General features: G+C 43.2%; 1 protein-coding gene across 4 annotated transcripts in view; it reads left to right on the forward strand.

Moving 5' to 3' along the window:
- The first annotated feature begins 2,315 nt into the window (after positions 1-2,315).
- The window catches only part of LOC122908806 (interleukin 1 receptor accessory protein), a 128,606-nt gene continuing 112,940 nt past the window's right edge, over positions 2,316-17,981 (forward strand). For 3 of the 4 annotated variants that reach the window (XM_044252001.1, XM_044251999.1, XM_044252002.1), the window contains exon 1: positions 2,316-2,474. The gene's annotated coding sequence lies outside the window, so the exon portion shown is untranslated. Of the gene's footprint in view, positions 2,475-7,093; positions 7,137-17,981 lie in introns of all 4 variants that reach the window. The other variant, XM_044252000.1, reaches the window with a different exon arrangement.

The raw sequence follows: 17,981 nt of genomic DNA on the forward strand, positions 1-17,981 counted from the left end.
ACACTGAGAATTAGCTACTGAATTTGGCTAGGAGGAGGTCATTTGGTACCTTGACTCTAAAGTGTTAGAGCATCAGGCATCTTCTACACACCCAACACTGTTAGGTGCTGATACCAGTAAGATCTCAGTCATTCATTCATTTAGGGGACAATTGTTCACTGAATGCCTAGTATGTGAGTTTGAAAACATTTTTTCTTAGTTGTTATAATAACATTTTGACATTAAAGCAAATTTTAAAATTATGCCTATACTGTCATAATCCCAACACATTAACACTTTTCCACATTTCTTTCAATTATTGGACATACATTTCCGTAATTGTTACACAAAGTTATTAGTTATTTCATAAGCCTTTTTTGTTTGTAGACATATTTTCATAATACCTTAATTTGACAGCAGATATTTTATTGTATGAATATACACCGTTAGTTATTTCCTGATTTTCCATTCCCAACCATTTATGTTATCTTAAGACTACGATAGATATTATAATGATTGTTTTTCTGTATGTCTGTCATCCTCATTAAGCTATGAGTATTCCTTCCAAGTCCAGGATTATATGTGGTTCAGTTTTGAACCACCAACATGTCCCAGGCACTCAGTCTTGACTTCTAGGAGGTATAGTGGAGCAGCTAATAAGAAGACTCACTGCCTTGGTTCTTATCTTGTGTTCTCCACTTGTAGGTTTGTAGCCATGGGCAAGATACAACTTCTCTATAGCTCATTGATAAATTACACATCATAATAGTACACTTGAATGAGCTGATATATGCAATGTGCCTAGTACAATGTAAGCACCTATATAAGTGCTTGATAAGTGTATTATATAAGAACAAGCGTCCATGCCCTGAATATGTTCAACGAATGAATAATAAACCAAGGAACAATTTTATTTGTGCTTTGCACAGGTAATTTTAAAATAATCTTTTGGATTATTTGCTTTTGGGCTCAGTAACCATATTGTGAGCATGTACTACGTGTCAGGTATCCAGAGACAAATAATCATTTCTTTGGATTAATTTCCCTAAGTGCTATCAGTAAATCCAAGAACAGGAACATTTCCACAGCTTTGTTTATCCTATTATTTTGCCTTGGGGATTTAAGCTCCTTGAAGGCAGGGGCACTGTCTGAGTTTCACACTGCTGGCCATTGTTATAGAGACTGCCACCTGCTAGTTCCGACTGCTAGTTCGTTCAGCCCCCTTTCTTTTTTCATATCCTTTTTTCTCCTTTACTTAATTGCTTTCTCTGGATCTCGATTTCTTGGATAATTTAATAATATTCAATTAGGTAACTCTGAAGGTGGAAGGAAAAAATTGAGGAGGTGGTGGTGGGCAAGGCATGCGTGAAGAGACAAGTCTACGTGGTAGACAGCCTTTGTGAGGAGGGGTCAAAAATGCGGACAGGTGACGACAGGGCACTGCCAGTCAGGAACAAATCACGAGGGACTACCAACAGAAGATTCTTGAACAAAGAACAATGAAACTCATTATAAACCCTGTTAGGATGATTATGCAGACTACCATCTAGAATAGGAGAGAGCACTTGAGGTCTCTGGCAGAAATCTGGAGAAATGGGAATGAATGAAAGGAAAGAAACATTTTTTGAGATTATTTCCTTCTATAACGATTCATTCATTCATTCAATACACATGTACTGGGGGCCTATTTTGTGCCAGGCACTGTGCTAGGCACTGGGTATCCGCCCATGGAAAATACAGATTCAGTCCTGCTGTCATGACCATTTGTTTATCCCACGACTGTCACTTGTGGCGAAGCAAGAGCTCCGGAACACCAAAATTGAGTCTGTTTCTTCCTGTCGCACTCTGTGCTTGGCACATGGTGGGCGCGCTCACATCCTGTAGTCTGAACTGATTCATGGCTTTGGTGCAGCAGGACAGCTAAGTACACAGAGCCGGGGAGAAAAGGCAGGGTGGCATCGATCTCGCCTGGAAGACCAGGACCCTGCAATGAACGCATGTGTGCAAATCTGTGTATAGTGGGGGCGTATCTTCCCAGTGCGCCTGGCTGCGGGCCAATCACCGGGACCCACCCTCTCCTCTGCGGGCGCGTTCAAGCCAGCCCAGGCGGTGGCGGAGCGCAGACCCGGCCAGGCGCAGCCTCGCGTCGGTTCGCAGGCAGGCCCAGCGCGGCTCCTCCTCGCCGCGGGCGGGGCTGCCCTCGGTGCCGCCCCGCGGCCGGGGCTCCGCGAAGCTCCGAGCGCCGGGGCGGGCGAGCCAGGGAGGCGGGTGGAGTCCGGGCAGCGCGGCGGCGACCAATCGCGCCGCGCAGGGGGAGGAGCCCCAAAGGGGGAAAAAGAAAGTGCGGCGGAAAGTAAGAGGCTCATTGGGGGAAGACTAGCCGGATCAGAGTCCCCGGGGTCCGCTTTGGCCAGACTCACCGAAAGAAGCAGTGTCGGGCGACCCTGCCACCCGTCCCCACTGGTTCTCTGCGCCCGCTCTGCTTCCCAAGAAAGGTGAGTCTCTCCCTGTCGTGAGGGCTCGGAGGAATCACCTACCCACAGGATCTCAGGGTGGAAGGACTCCTGAAAATCGTCTCGTTCAACCCTCTTATTTTCCAGAAGGACAAACTGAGGCACAGAGCGAGGCAGCAGCTGGGATAGATCACACAGCTAGTTAGTGCTGTGGTCGGGACTCGAACCCAACTGTCCAGAACCCCATCTTTGCTTTGTGCAGATTGAGGTACCGCAGTTTGGGGACGGCTGCGCGTTGCTGCACCCCAGTTCCAGCCCTCTGAGGGATCTACCCTGGCGTACCCCCGCCTGGGTATCTCCAGAGCGCTGCTGCGAGGGTGAGGATAGAAGAGGGCAGTGTGTCCCAGCGTGTCTCATGCCAGGAGCTGTGACAGCCCGAGGAAAGGCTGCTTGCAGCCTCGCTCCGTCCTCCCTGACCTGCTTTCTCAGAAAGATACCCCTGCCGAGGGTGTCTGGCTGGCTCCTGGGGGAGGCGGTGGCGAGGGGAGGGACGTCGGGGCGCGGATGACTGGGGTTGGTACTCACAGCTGTCTCCCAGCGCGGGGAGGAAGCTGGTGGTCCCGTAGGGGATAGGATGCCCCTCGGTTAGGAATGGCTAGCTTCATGGAGCCGTGGTCCCCGTCAATTCTGAGTGCCGGGAGGCAACAAGGAAGCTGAGTTGAAGGGAAAAATCACAAGCAGAAAAGCAAACTTCTGCCGTTTTCTTTAAGAACCAGTACCCAGTCAGTCTTTCCCCCACCACCGGCCGTGAAATTGAGATCCACCGCCGCTGGGAGGGCTTCTGCTGCTCCTTTCCACAGATCCTGGGTTAGCTGCCAGCTGAGGAGGAGTATTTAGACCTGGTTTTGATTCCAGCTCTGCCGACTATTAGCTGTGTGAACTTGGTGGGGCAAGTTATCCAATCTTCTCGGTACTCAGTTTTTGTCCCTGGCCGCCACAGGGAGATGATAAAGATCACAATGAGCCCTGAGGGTAGTTGGAAGGATGAAATGGGATAATTCAAATGGTGTGTCTAGCGCAGTGCCTGGCCTGACATCTGGTTAATTTGAGATTGGTGTACACTATTGTAAATATTGTTACACACTAACCCTGGAGACAGTGGATTTTCAGAACGGTGATTTCATACTACCTTAAAGTGATTTTTTTTTTTTTTTTTTAATCTGGAATGCTGTGGCATTTTCTTATTTGGAGTTTGAACAGCTTTTATAGAAAGTGTTTTCTGAGTGCTGTCTCCATGTGACTTTGATCATGGATGCTTGAGCTGGAAATACCAAATTAATGTTTCTCAGTGATACCGAGCCCCCTCGTTTTTAGGCCAAGTCTCTGTCTGTGAAGCCCTGGTCTGAGGCACCCTTTATTTGCAAAGACGGTCTTGAATTTGATGAGAAGTAGGAAGACAAGAGAAGTTGGAAGTTCCTTTTATGTTACAGACTGTGCTAATCCTTGTTTTCCTGCTGTCTTAGGTCAGACAAGCAACTTTATGTTTTCTTTAATAGAGGAAAACAGCAACACAATTCTCACGTATTTCTTTGGGATTATGCCATTATGTTGCTAAATTCAGTCCCTCTGGACACAGGCATACCTTATTTAAACATAAATACTACACATGCCTACTCTAGTCGTCCTTAATTATTGTTATTTTAAAATGAATAGGTCCCCTCATATATCCCCACGAGGCTCATGAAAATGGATTTTATTCTGATTGACTTTATACAGTTATTTACTAGTGTCTCCTGGCTATGCCGTTAAGTCCCCGAATTGAGTGTTCAGCATTTATAGTTGGCTGCCTGCTTCCCAGTTCCTTCCATTTGCGTGGGGTATTGATGAGTGCATAGGAGGGGGTGTGATACATCTTGAGGGAAGAGAAGAACTTGGCCATGCCCCTGTAGGTACCTCCTGCACCAAGCATTTGCAGGGGATGGGATCTCTTGCTTCCATCAGCCTGTTCTGTGTGCATGCATTGTGTGTGATCAGCGGGCCAGGATACGTCCGACTGTGTGCCTGAGAACTAGGGGGCCTGTGGGCAAAAGGAAGATGTTAAAAAATGAGGTCAGAACAAGGGGATGGAAGGGAGATTGGAAGGTAATTTTTTTTGGTTCTGGCTCTTTAAAGAAAGGATACCCAGTTATACCTTTCCTTCTTATCCGGATTATTTGTTACAAAATTCATACATATAGATAGATAGAGAGAACTTTAAAATTTCCAAAACATATTCCATCTATATCTCTTTCTTGCTACTTGCGATAGCCCTGAGAGAAGGACACGGGGGGCATATTAATGGTGGAAGGAGCTTAGGTTTTGTGGTCAAATTCAAATTTCAGTTCTAATTCCTCTGCAGCTAGGTCATACTGAGCAGTTTTTTTCACCATTTAGGGCTTTTGTTTTACTCAGTTCTAAAATGGAAAGGAGAATGCTTACCCCGAGAATTCGTGTGAGGATAAAATTAAGTGGAATAATGTAAAATCTATGTAGTGAGTAGTTGCTCATTAAGCGGTATCTCTTCTTAGCTGGTCTCAAAAGAGATTGAGTGAGACTCAGAGAAAGGAGAGGTTGCTAAGAGTCACATGGTTATTATGTTTCAGCCTGGAAGTAGAGCTTACACCTTGTAATTTCTAGTTAAGGGTTTTTCCCTGTCACACCCTACCCCGTCACTGCTCCAATGAATTCTTTAACAATTTACCTCAGTTAAGGTGACCTTATTGGGCTGGTGTAGGGGATCCTTTCTGTCCCAAAGAGGAAATTTCCTTGCTGAAGGAACAGCCCATAAGCATGCTCTGTAGAGGTTAGGGGGGTCAGCTCCTAGGAGAGCAAGTTCAAAAGCCCTGGATCTCTAAAGCAACGTTCCTACTCTCCTGCCTTTAAATAATGCAGCTTCCATTCCTAAGAGGAAGGGGACTGTGAAGACATGAAGTTCAGAATTATATTACGTATTTCTTCCTGTTCTGAGTGTTTTCTTCTATCTGTCATCCTTGTGCTAATTCATAGGGCAGTAAGAAGGTTGTGCAACAAATGTCATGAGTGACCATTGTGTTCTTCACTTCTCTCACTAATGCTGGGGCTACAGGATGGAATGGAGAGCAGTAGGCAGAGGCAGCATTTGCAAAAAAGACCACTCGCTGCTTGTTGACAGTGCTGATCACTGGTCTGGAGCCTCAGTCCTCCCTGTGGAAACTGATGGCTGCAGGCTTATGTAGGAAAATGAACAGATCTGTTTCTGGCCCAGGCAATGGGGCCATTTATCCATTGAGACTCCCCATAGGCCATCAGGTTTCTCTGCTTTGCAGCAAGCAGACAAGCTTGCAAATGCAGTTCTGGGAGAAACGTTTTTGCTCCTTGCTTTTGGCATTTGGAAGCATATGTTTGCCAAAAGGTATCCAGTTAGCGTCATCTTACCTGGCACTGTTAGAAAAGCAGAATGTGGCTGGACGAAATCGGAGGAGGAGGCAGAAGAGAGAAAAAAAAAAAAAAAGGTTATCTCCAGCATACACACAGTTTCATTTGTTGCTCAACTTTGTCAGGGCTTCTGCTGGTGACACAGATGTAGGATCTGGTGAGTCACTGTCGCCTTGCCCGTGAAATATTAAAGAGAGCCACCTACTGTGCTCTTTGCAAATTTTGGAAATTGCTTTGTGGGTGAAATAAAAACCCCAAAGAATGGAAAAGTTACAGAACATTTGGCATCCGATCTTTTGTGGGATTAATTCGGTTTAGTTACTCATTGGCTCAGGTTTGTTTGTTTGCTTGTTTTCTCTTTTAGAAATTGAGAATGTACCAAGGGGATTGTGGCACTGATGGGGAGACCTCCTGGTAGCCTGACTTGATTCTGCCCAGCTCTGGCACCTGGGGCAGTGTCCAGTTGTAGAATCTGCCAGGGACCTGAGGCAAGTTAGGGTACTGTGGTGAGCCTCTGTCTCCTCAGCCAGGAAACAGGAACACTGATGCCTGCCCAGAAGCTGGAGTCCCTATCCCAGCACCTTATTCACGGGAGGCATTTAATAAATGTGAATTCTGCCATTAGTTCTTTCAATTTATTAGTCTGTTAAATTGTGAAAATCAAAATGTAATAGCTATTCGCTACTGAACTCCATTGTGGATTGTACTGTTTTATAAGTATCACCTCATTTAATCCCTGCAGTGACCCTGTGTATTTTTGGAGGCAACTGAGGCTCAGAGACGTTTAGTAGGTTGAAAGGTCTGAGACTGTGTGGCCTCTGGACTAGAAGGGAGAGCCTGGACGGGGTCCGATGACCCACCCATCCCCATCCTGCCATTCTGAGTCGGGGATTACCTTGCCTGGAACTGAAAAGTCTCTAGCTCTGGGCTTCAAATGGGAGGTTCTTCTGCCCCAATACATTGTTATTTTTCATTAAGATTCCCTTCAACTCCAAAATCCTGTCTCCATATCTCATTGTAAAAGTCAAAGCTAGAAGGGGAAAGGGGAATAAAGAGAAAATATCCTTATGTTTTATGCCAAGAGATCTATTTTCCGGTCAGACAGAGGAGGGCAAAGGAAATCAGCATTCATTGGTGCGTGCACTTCTGTCATTTCACTTAAGCATAAAAATAACTCTCAGATATATATTATTATCTGCCTTTTACAGATGAAAGAACGAAGGCTCAGGGAGACTTACGGACTTGCTCAAGGTTAGTCAATTAGTAAGAACTAGAACTGGTGTGTTTCTGAGCACAAAGACATTAGGGCTACCTGACTGTGTTTGCTAGACACCACACCATCAAATCAGAGGACTTGGAGAGTTAGATTCAGGAATGTCCCCTCCCTGTGTCCTCATACCATACCATCGCAGTAGCCCTGTCCTTTCCTCCTCTACCTTCCTGTGCCTGCTGCTAGAATCCTTGCCTCGTTCTTCCCAGTCTGTGGGACCACATGAAATGCTTGTACCATCTTCTTTCTATCTCTACTGTGAATTTCAAACCTTATTTGTTTGTTTTTACTCTGGGCCAGTAATTTGTCCCCATTGTTTCTTGTCCAAGTCCCTGATTAGCACCTAAGCAGCGGAAGAACAGAGCACAGTGCCTTGTATGTAAAAAGTGCAGAGTGAAGGGAATGATGGCTTCATACTGTGTCGGGTGGGTCCAGTGTTGACATTCTCATTTTCTTACACTTCACTCTATTACGAATTATCTCAAAGGCTGTCTATATAAACTTGGAAGGTAGCTTTCATTTCCTTTAATGTTATGTTTACAAAACCAGAAAAATGCTAAGGAGTCACAGTCTCTAAGAAGGTTGGACATCCCTAGCTCAATGATGGACAAAAAGACATTTTTATCCTAAGAAAAAAGGGCGTTTTGCAGCAAACGTAGGGAAGGAAGAGCTTGCTTGCATGTATTGACAGCAAGGCCAGTGTCAAGTGTCATAAATTAATTACCTGAAAGAAAGTAGGAATTTTCCAGGGAGGTGGGCAGCTGCAATGAACTTCGAGCTTAAGATTTCTAAAAACAGTGAAGAATGAGCATCCATCTGGCTATTATTTGATATAATTGGAATAAAGGCAGGTGACCTTTTATATCTAGCTTCCATCAGGAGAAGGCTGTGGTTTCTACCTGTCTGGCACATAAGTCCTTATGATTACACTGGCTTCCTTGTTTCCCAATCAATGCTAAAGGCAACAGAAAAGAGAACCAGTCATTTTATAAACTCTAATATCTGAAAGTGTTCTTTTCATAGGTAACACAGTTCCTTAAGCCAGTTATGGTTAGATGCTATGGTAACTTTGCTCAAGTTATTTGGTCTGTCTTTGCTTTCTTTTCTCTTCTTTTCTTTTTTTAAAGAATTTATTTATTTGAGAGAGAGAGGGTGAGAGAGAGAGAGAGAGAGAGCGTCATAGTGGGGAGAAGGAGAAGCAGGCTTCCTGCTGAGCAGGGAGTCAGACACATGGGCATTGATCCCAGGACCCTGGGATCATGAGCTCAGCCAAACGCAGGTGCTTAACAGACTGAGCCACCCAGGTGCCCTCTGTTTTACTTTCATCATCTATAAAACGGGATAATGAAACCCATTTCATCAGGCTTTGATAGGTGTCAATCATATGCTATAACATTTGTTAAGGGCCTGATGCATTGGAATTTTAACCTTTATTATGATTAACAGCTGCCGTGATACTCAGTTGCATGCCCAGATTGATATGGGAACAGAAAGTTTAAGACTTAGGTTCAAATAATAACAGTTTTAGTTATGTAGAACTTTAACCACCCAAAATGACTTTTATTACATACACAGGCACACACACTTTTTTTTTTTTTATAATAATCTGAGGTAATTAAGGCATGCGTTGCCAACAACATTTATATACTGAGTCTGAGAGGTTAAATATTGCTAAGGCCACACAGCACGTAGTGGATCTGGGGCTTGGACCCCAGCTTTCTAACTCCAAGTTATGTTTTTTCCCCCCACTTAATGATTCAGTCTAACAGCCCCACTGCTGGTTAATTGCTTTTCCTTCTCAGACTCCTTTTTCTCATTTCTAAAATGAGAAATTTAGACAAGGTGCCTTCTAAGGTATGATATTCTATGAATCTGTGTCTGTGGAGTGATGACTTGGGAGATACCATGAAAAGCTAAGAGAAGAACAGCTGTGTTCTTTCCACAGAGGAACCCACACACCATGATGTGGTGGAGGCCCCGAGTCCCAGATACCCAGCAGCCTAACTGTCCTCAGTGAGACCCACAACTGAGCACCACATTGGGAGTTAGATCCATAAAGACACCTTCCGTGTCCTTCAGGATGTGATTCTACCACATTCCCATGACCTGTTAACTATTTTCCTCGTCAGGATCCAGGTTGGGGGCTGGGAAGAGAGAATAGCTGGCTGGCTTATGCACACTGACATTTATTGTATGGGAAATGAAAAAAAAGAGGCTTTTCATATAAAGCAAGCTCTGTATCACCATTAATCACCATAATCTTCCACAAAGAAGTAAAGAGATAAAATATTTGGCTTTCATTTGAATTTTAGCATTATGAGTGCATATTTTCTGCTTTCTTCTTTTGAGCTAATTTAGTGCCCATGGAAGAAGCTTGGCTTTCATTGAATAAATATAGGAGTTCTTTCAACTTACAGAAATGATGGATGCTGGAGACTGGAAATACACACTAAATAGCACTTTTCTGGAAGATTAGACTTCGGTTTCCAATTAAAGAATGAAACAATGGCAGGGGTTGGGGACTGAATGGTTAGAGTTGGTGGTGGAAAGTTGGCTGGTTTAGAGTCATTGAATCCTAGTTATTGCTTGCTTAGCCTGTGTAGACTTAGTTTCCTCATCTGAGAAATGGCAATTAGCATACTCTAGCTCTCTCCTAGATATATATTACCAAGGTTAAAATCAGATGAAATGTTTTAAATCCCTAGCACTTAATACCAGGCACCCAAAGTGCCCTCCATAAACATCCATTCCTCTCCTCACTCAGCACTGTTATATACCCCAAAGCCTCAGCCCTATGATGAAATTCACACAAAACACAGATGAAGAGGGGGTGTGTATTGAGTAGATGTTTCCACTGGTCTCAGGAAATCTTCCCCAATTTGATGAACAATGGGGATGGTAAGGATAGGAAGTGAGAGTGATGTTTACCTTAAAATATCTGCAAAATTTTCATGTGGAGGAGGAATTAGACTGGTGAGAAATTGTGGTGCATGGACCATCTCCATCTGAATCATCTGGACAACTCATTAAGGAAGCAGGTAGTTAGGGCCTCTGCACTGAAGTCTCAGTATCACTGGATCAGTCTAGATCAAGAGGGAGCATATTGTAGGAGTCTGGAGTCTTGCTACATAGGTTCATATTCTGGCTCCATTTGTATAATTCTGGACAAGTGACTTAATTTCTTTGTGTGAAATGAGATAAACACAGTATGTAACTCATTGGATTGTTAGTGATGACTAAGTTAATACAAATGAAGTTCCCAGAATGGTGACTGGCACAAGAAACCACACATTATCTCGTTCAGTGTGTAAGATGGTCTTTAAAATACGTGGTAAGGCCATGTATGATTTACATTGTTTCCTGTCTACCCCACTCTCTCAGATAACCACTAAGCTAACTCCTTCATCTCCTTGAAACTTTTGCTGCAATGTCTTCTCAGCAAAGCCTATTTGGTTGCTCTATATAAACTTACCTCCTTCCTGCTTCCCATCTCCACCCATGCCGGTGTTCATCTCACTGACCCACTCTGCTTTTCCGTTTTCCATAGCGGTTGTCACCGTTACCAGCTTCCACATATTTAGTCTGTCCATTGTTTATTGTCTAATTCACCCCCCACTAGAACACAACACTCACAAGGCCAGAGACCCCGCTCCTTGCTCTATCATGAACAGGGCCTCACGCATAGCAGCTGCTTAGTCATGAGGAAATGATGAGTAAATATACATGCATAGACAGGTGTTTATATATTTATATATAATTTATATATAATTATATATATAATTATTTGTCCTCAAGGGGTAGAAAGAAAGAGTTGGAACTGGACAAGAAAATAAATTACAGGGCGCCTGGGTGGCTCAGTGGGTTGGGCCGCTGCCTTCGGCTCGGGTCATGATCTCGGGGTCCTGGGATCGAGTCCCGCGTCGGGCTCTCTGCTCAGCAGGGAGCCTGCTTCCCTCTCTCTCTCTCTCTCTGCCTGCCTCTCTGCCTGCTTGTGATCTCTCTCTGTCAAATAAATAAATAAAATCTTTAAAAAAAAAAAAAGAAAAGAAATTACATATGTAATACTGAAATTAAAAAAAAAACTTGTTTCATACACATACATATACACACGTATATACACTAATACACATATGTATGCATATTGCCTTGTGAAAGTGGCATTTAAATTAAGGGAAAAGCCTGTGAAGGAGCCAAGCTGGTCTGAGATGGTGGTTGAGGTAGGAGGGGCCAGGTGAAAGGGGGAGTAGGACTGGGAATAAAGTCCCAAAATAAGCTGGGAGGTCACCGGAAAAATTGAAGGAGGGTGGTGACCAGGTGTGCTGTATTTGGAGCCAGAGAGTGAAGGAAAATGGAAGAATTTATGTATAAGATGAGTTAAACTGCTCTGATCTCATATAAGGACCTATGAACAGAGGAGAAAGAAGGTTGAGTCATTTATAGACTTCCCCATTAGAATGTCTCAAAACAAACACACACACACTCAAATAGGTAAAAGAGGCAAAACCAGATTCCTTTGCTTTATCTCAAACGATATCTTCTTATTTCCACATGTACCAATTAATGGGTGAAAATGTATGCACTGTTGCTCAATTCAATTCAGCTGGAAATTTTACAGTTCTTGTGTAGGTGTTTTATGTAATCAGACCCCCCCAAAACACTGGACCCAGAGCTATTTCCTTATAAGAGCTATTTCCTTATATTTTCCTTATAAGATTCTTAGTAGCAGTTTCTGAAATCCGATGTATCAAGGAGTAAGCATATGAAAAGCAAATTTATTTCCACGTAAGATCAATTTCTTCTCTCTGGCTCTACAAAGGTAAATAAATGGTGCCTAACTCTTCAAGAAGTGGAACTCCTCTGTGAAGTCTTTACTGATATGGGTATGTAGTCTCACATATGCCAGGCATCCTTCAAGTGCTTTACAAATATTAGCTTGTTGAAACCAAGAATAACAGTCCTCTATTATTTCTCTTTGTAGAACGGAAAACCGAGGCTCGAAGTCATGGAGGTTAGTTAGCGGTAGAGCCAGTATTTGAACTTGGGGCAAGTGTAACCATATGGTTACACAAATGTAACCATTCTGCCTTCTGATTGTAAGTGACCCCGAATATTTTTTTTCGTCTTTGTCCCACTTCATGGTGATTCATTTGAAGGAGTAGTTCAATAAATGTCTTGAATCAGTGAATGCATACGTAACCTATTCTTTCATGTTATATTATTTCATTAGCATATAGTGGTAAAACGTGGCTTTTAGACCGAGACGGTCAGTATAGGGTCATGCTACTCACTGTCTCTGGGATATGGCAAATTTACTTAACATCTTTAAACTTGTGTCCTCATCTGCATTGTTGGCACAAGAATAAAAGCATCGTTAGGATTAAGTATGTGCATGAAGTGCTTAGCACAGTGCCTAGAACATAATTAGTGCTCAGTCCATTTGAGCTATTTTTATTATTTTTTGAACTAAAATAACCTCCCCAAACATCCATACACTTACATACTCAGGCAGTTTTTCAGTTGTGCTTATTTTATTAACTTCCTTTAAAAAATCAGAGCCAAAGACCCAATCATATAATCAGTGATACTAATTTTGTTCCAGGAAATTACAGTCCCTTAACCTCAGCAGAAAACTCCTACAGGTAGAAGGACCAGTCCTAGGGAATGATGTGGGAGCAACAATGCTGCAGGACTGTCCTGTCCATCTCTGACATCTGACATACCTGCAGACAGGTATTTCTCACCCTGCCCACCCTCCTCCTCAGGCTGACCTGGCTTGTGGGAAAGTTATTTTGTACTCCAGTGATGGTTCGAGAACATTCTGGGTGACAAAAAAGAAAACAAAAGAAGACTCATATTTTACCCTAGTTAACACTTAATGAGACTCATTTATAGAATGTACTGGAAGTTTTGGACCTTTTGCTAATTCGTAATCACTCACATTGAGCCTGTGCTTCTTGTGTGCCAAGAGCTGTGCTGAATGCTTTGTTTTTATTGTCTCATTCAGTCCTGTTACAATCTTATTTAAAGTTGAAATTTTAATTTTAAACTAGGGGGGAAAATGAGAGTGTTAAGAGTTGCCTCCATAGGTGTATCGGGGAGGCTGTGATGATAAAATCGAGTATTTCTTGCCTGTGTTTTGCCACAGCTTTGCTCCAAAACAGACTGTGCAGGGTTGCAGCACCGTCGGACTCTCTCGGGACCTTCCCTGCAGTGAAGAGATGTTTGGCAGAGAAATGAGGCAAAGGTTGTATGGGGAAGGCAAGAAGCTTCATTCTAGTTGACAGTTTATTTTGCCCTGGAAGAAACTAGTAACAATGAACTCAGTCCTCTTTTGCTGATTGCATTTGCTTGCTTCTTTGTAAGAAGCCAATATGGTGCTGACATACAGTGACCTTCTTTGTTTTTTTGTTGTGATATACTGAAAAGGTGTAACTTTTATTGTCCCACCTCTCCCAAGTTTGATGATTTCCTCAGAGGAAAGGTCCACACACACAACACACATGCACGTGCTCACAAACATGAGGACAGTGCCCCAGTCATAGCTGACACTCTCTATATATTTGCTGAATGAATGCATGAGAAAAACAAAATAAAACAAAACAAAATAACACACACACACACACTCCCACCCCCCCGAATGGTAGGGGCTATGGATTTTTTTTTTTTTTTTAAGATTTTATTTATTTATTTGAGAGAAAGACAGAGAGAGCTGAGTGAGGAGAAGCTCAGAGAGAGAAGCAGACTCCCTGTGGAGCTGGGAGCCCCAAGCGGGACTCGATCCTGAGACTTCGGGATCATGACCTGAGCCAAAGGCAGTCGTCCAACCAACTGAGCCACCCAGGCGTCCTGGTTTTTTTTTTTTTTTTTTTTTTAATGGTAAGATTCGGTATAACTTTTTTCCAAAATTTTTGTTTTAAAAATAATTTCAGAAGAAGATTATTCTAAGATGTGTGGTGTTACTTCATCTTGGTGATTCAGGACAGCTTATTGGAGTGGACTATAATTCCTTTAAAATTTATTGAGGTGAGATCATTTACCCATGTACTAAATGGCCCTAGACTGGTATACTTTTACATTTGTGTAATCTGATTTTCATAAATTTTCTGACCTCTCTCTCTTTCATTGTCTGCTATTTTTTTCTTGCTTTCAGCATGTCTTGCTGTAGCAGCTTTCTTTCCATTCCCCATATAATTAGCTGTTTCCGCTTTACTCTAGACTAGGGAGTGGGCTCATGAGTTTTGTTAGAACTGTGTGTACGATAAAAATAAACAGGATTGGATTCGGCTCTTAGACAGGCTCTTCTCTAAGGGAAGGGGATGGGAAGTGGCTACCAAAGAATCTCCACACGAGAGAGGCTATGGCATATACAGGAACTCCAGGTTTTAGTTACCTGTGGTATTAAAAAGGGACTGATAGCATTGATCATTCATTTACTTGTTTGGGCCATAAGCATTTGCCAAAAACCTTTTGTAGGCAAGACACGGGTGAGATACAGAGGTTAAAATATAGTCACACAAACACAACCCCTGAAGAATAAGAATTTATAGATCATTTTGAAAGATGTGATATTCACAGGCAATCAACTTGTATAATATTTAGAAGAGGGTAGGAATAGACAACATAACTTTAATAGATTATGGAAAAACATGTTTAGTTTTAAAGAGACAGCTGTGCCATTCAGGAAGGGGTTTCGAGGACCTGGTGTCTGAAGAAAGTCTTGAATCGATGGGCAGGTTTTGGACCTAGAGTAGAGGGGAAGAGCATGTACAAGTTAGGGTCCAACCGAGGGAGCGTGAATGAAATGGGTGGGGGATATGGAATATGGGATTTGTCGTAGGGATTAGACCTACAACTGCGGGAGAAGCTGAAACATTTAAGTCCAAAAGAGGACAATGGGAGATGAGAAAAAGTCACTCACTCAGGACCCTAAGGAGGAGGTGGCCACGAAGTCTGTGGAAGACCACTTCCACCTCTGGTAGGCAGGCCACTGGGAAGAAAAAAAAGCTGGATGTGAAGGGGAAGAGAAAACCTGGAACCCAGGAGGACAAGCTGCAACCCCTAACTATCTCTCACTGTACCTAACCTAGATGATGTGGGTGGCCCGTAGAAGGAGCTGGTGGGCTTAGCCACAGAGCTCTGCACCTGCTGGCCTTGGACTTGGAGAGGTTGGAGGGAGAGATTTGTCAGGAGCTGAAGGCATGGTGGGTGTGGCTGCTGCCCCCTCTTAAGAGGTCAGCCACTAGATCAGCAATGATGTATGTGAGAGGCAGTTAGTAGTACCCAGGGGCCTACAAAGGCTCTTGCAAAACAATGGATACTGCTGCACTTTTCCCATCCAGATCTCATGTACAGTTCCCTGTGGCTACCCTGAAGAATCATACAGAGAATGGGATTCTGGAAAACACAATTCCAGTTGAACTAAAGTGACACAGTTAAAAACCACAAGTGATGCTCCAGATAAAGGGAAAAGGATGAAAACATGAAGTGAAGGAAGGAAGCTGGTGCCTTGCTTGGGGAGAGCCCAGTTTTACTGGGAGATGGTATTTGAGCTCTGGAGTCATTGAAGATCATACTTAAAAAACGTTGACCCAAGGCCATATTGCTGAGGTCCTTAAATATTCTCTTGAGGAAGTTGCTCCTAAACCTGTAAGGCAAGGAGAAACACTGAATATTTTGAGCAAGGGAGGGGGCATTACCAGATCTGTGTTTTAGACAGATCTGATATTGTGTCATAGGCATTGGAGTTTAGGAAAGGAATGGGGGGACAACTGAACATTCTATTATCATAACCCAGGCAAGGAAACTTGCGTTCTTCTATTTTCACTTGGGAAAGTGACTCAGAATCATAAGTGATTGTTCAGAACAATACTAAAAATATTAGTGTACAATTGCAAGCCAAGTTGATTTGATGTATGGCTAGTATGTTGACTCTAATATCTTTATGGCAATGACTCTTTGATAATGACTCTTTAAAATTCCCTGATGATTCTGCCTTCAGTATGTGAAAGGCTAGAAAAAGTGTACATGTAGCTGGAACATTGACCAACATGAAACTGGCTTACGCAACCATGTCAATTCCATTCTGAGAGGAAGATCCTCTAAAAATAAATATCACTTACTTAATTTAGTAAATAATGCTTTTTGGCTTTACTGAGTAAAGAGTAAGAGTATTCCTTCTGTTTGTCCAAGTGCTTAACAGTTTGCAAATGACTTACATGTCCCTTATCTCATTTGATTTGACAAGGACTCTGTGAGGTCACCTAAGTGGCAAAACTGAAGCTCAGAGGCTGTGGTAACCATCAAGAGCCCACTTATCCCTTGATTCAAGAGCACTCACTGCACTTGCATAGATTCAGTGGACACCTTGCTGTGGTTCATCCCTCCATTTCGCACTAGGCACCACTGCCTGATAGTCTTGGGGCACATTCCTGTTCTTCCATGTTCCTGTTTTAAATCTGCTCATAGTTTTGGGACTTCATTACCTCTAAGGTCTTTTAACACCCAGAGTGCAGGCCCTTTGTAACCTCTCTGTGACAGTTCCAGCTGTCTCATCCCTGACCCCCTTGTAGGTTTTTTGCTTCTTCACACCAAAACACAGAACACCAAACGCAGGGTAAAGAAGAACTGCTTTACCAAAGCATACCTGAACAGGTATCTTAACACCCCCAGGAGATCCACACATCTTCGAATTAGGTCATTCCTATCAGCGTTTCCAAGCACATACTCCCATATGTTTATAAAACCTATCTCCTGGCTTCCTACCTATTGAAACACAGCAGAACTTAACTCATTTGTCTTGACTTATTTAAAACACACACACCTACTGCTCTATCTGCTGAGATGGCAATGGCCAACAGCGAGTGAATACAAAACCTAAAACCTCTATTCAGTGCACCCCGATCCTCTTAGAGGGATCCTTAAGGCATACCAAATTGGGGAGATAACCTCAGGTTCTGTGCTTTGGGGTGTGTAGGATTTTTGCAGTTACTGGTACAGAGACATCGTTCAGGGGAGAAGGAGGAGGCATCCAGAAATCAAGCCTTATTATCTGTCTTTACACAGACTACTCTTTTTTTTTTTTTTTTTTTTAAGATTTTAGATATTTATTTGACACAGAAAGAGAGATCATAAGTAGGCAGAGAGGCAGGCAGAGAGAGAGGGAGAAACAGGCTCCCTGCTGAGCAGAGAGCCCAATGCAGGACTCGATCCCAGGACCCTGAGATCATGACCTGAGCTGAAGGCAGAGGCTTAACCCTCTGAGCCACCCAGGTGCCCCTACACAGACTACTCTTAATGGTCCTCCAAGAATGCTAGAAAGTTAGGGTCAAAGGCTAAGCTCCTGGCTCTGCCAATACAACAGAGAGGGATGTGTCTTGTTTAGAGTTAGCCGAAACTCTGTACTTCGTCTTCTAAGTTCTGGTACCGTGTACTTTCCACTGTAATGTGCTGCTTCTCTTGCTTTCATTCTCCCACGTGAGAACTGACCTCATTTCACCCTACCAGAAATATGGGTTTTCTGCTTCCTGCATTGCTATGCTATGTAGGAAAACGTTCCGGAGAATTGAAGGCTAGACTTCTGGTGATAATAATAAGAAATAATAGCTGTGAAATCAGAGTGTTTACTGTGTGCCAGGTGCTTTATAATATGATCTCACGTAATTGTTATACTTGATTCCATGAGATGCTTGACCCGACCCAATAAGGCAACGGAGAGTCTGTGTGGTTAAGAAGCTTACATAGCTCCAGAGGATTTGAGTTCAGTATATGTGAGTCTGAAGCCCGTGCTGAAACTTTATGCTTCCTTCACAGTGCTGAGGCATGCCTTC

The sequence above is a fragment of the Neovison vison genome, chromosome 6, assembly GCF_020171115.1.
Source record: "Neovison vison isolate M4711 chromosome 6, ASM_NN_V1, whole genome shotgun sequence".
In the NCBI taxonomy this organism is placed as follows: Eukaryota; Metazoa; Chordata; class Mammalia; order Carnivora; family Mustelidae; genus Neogale; species Neogale vison.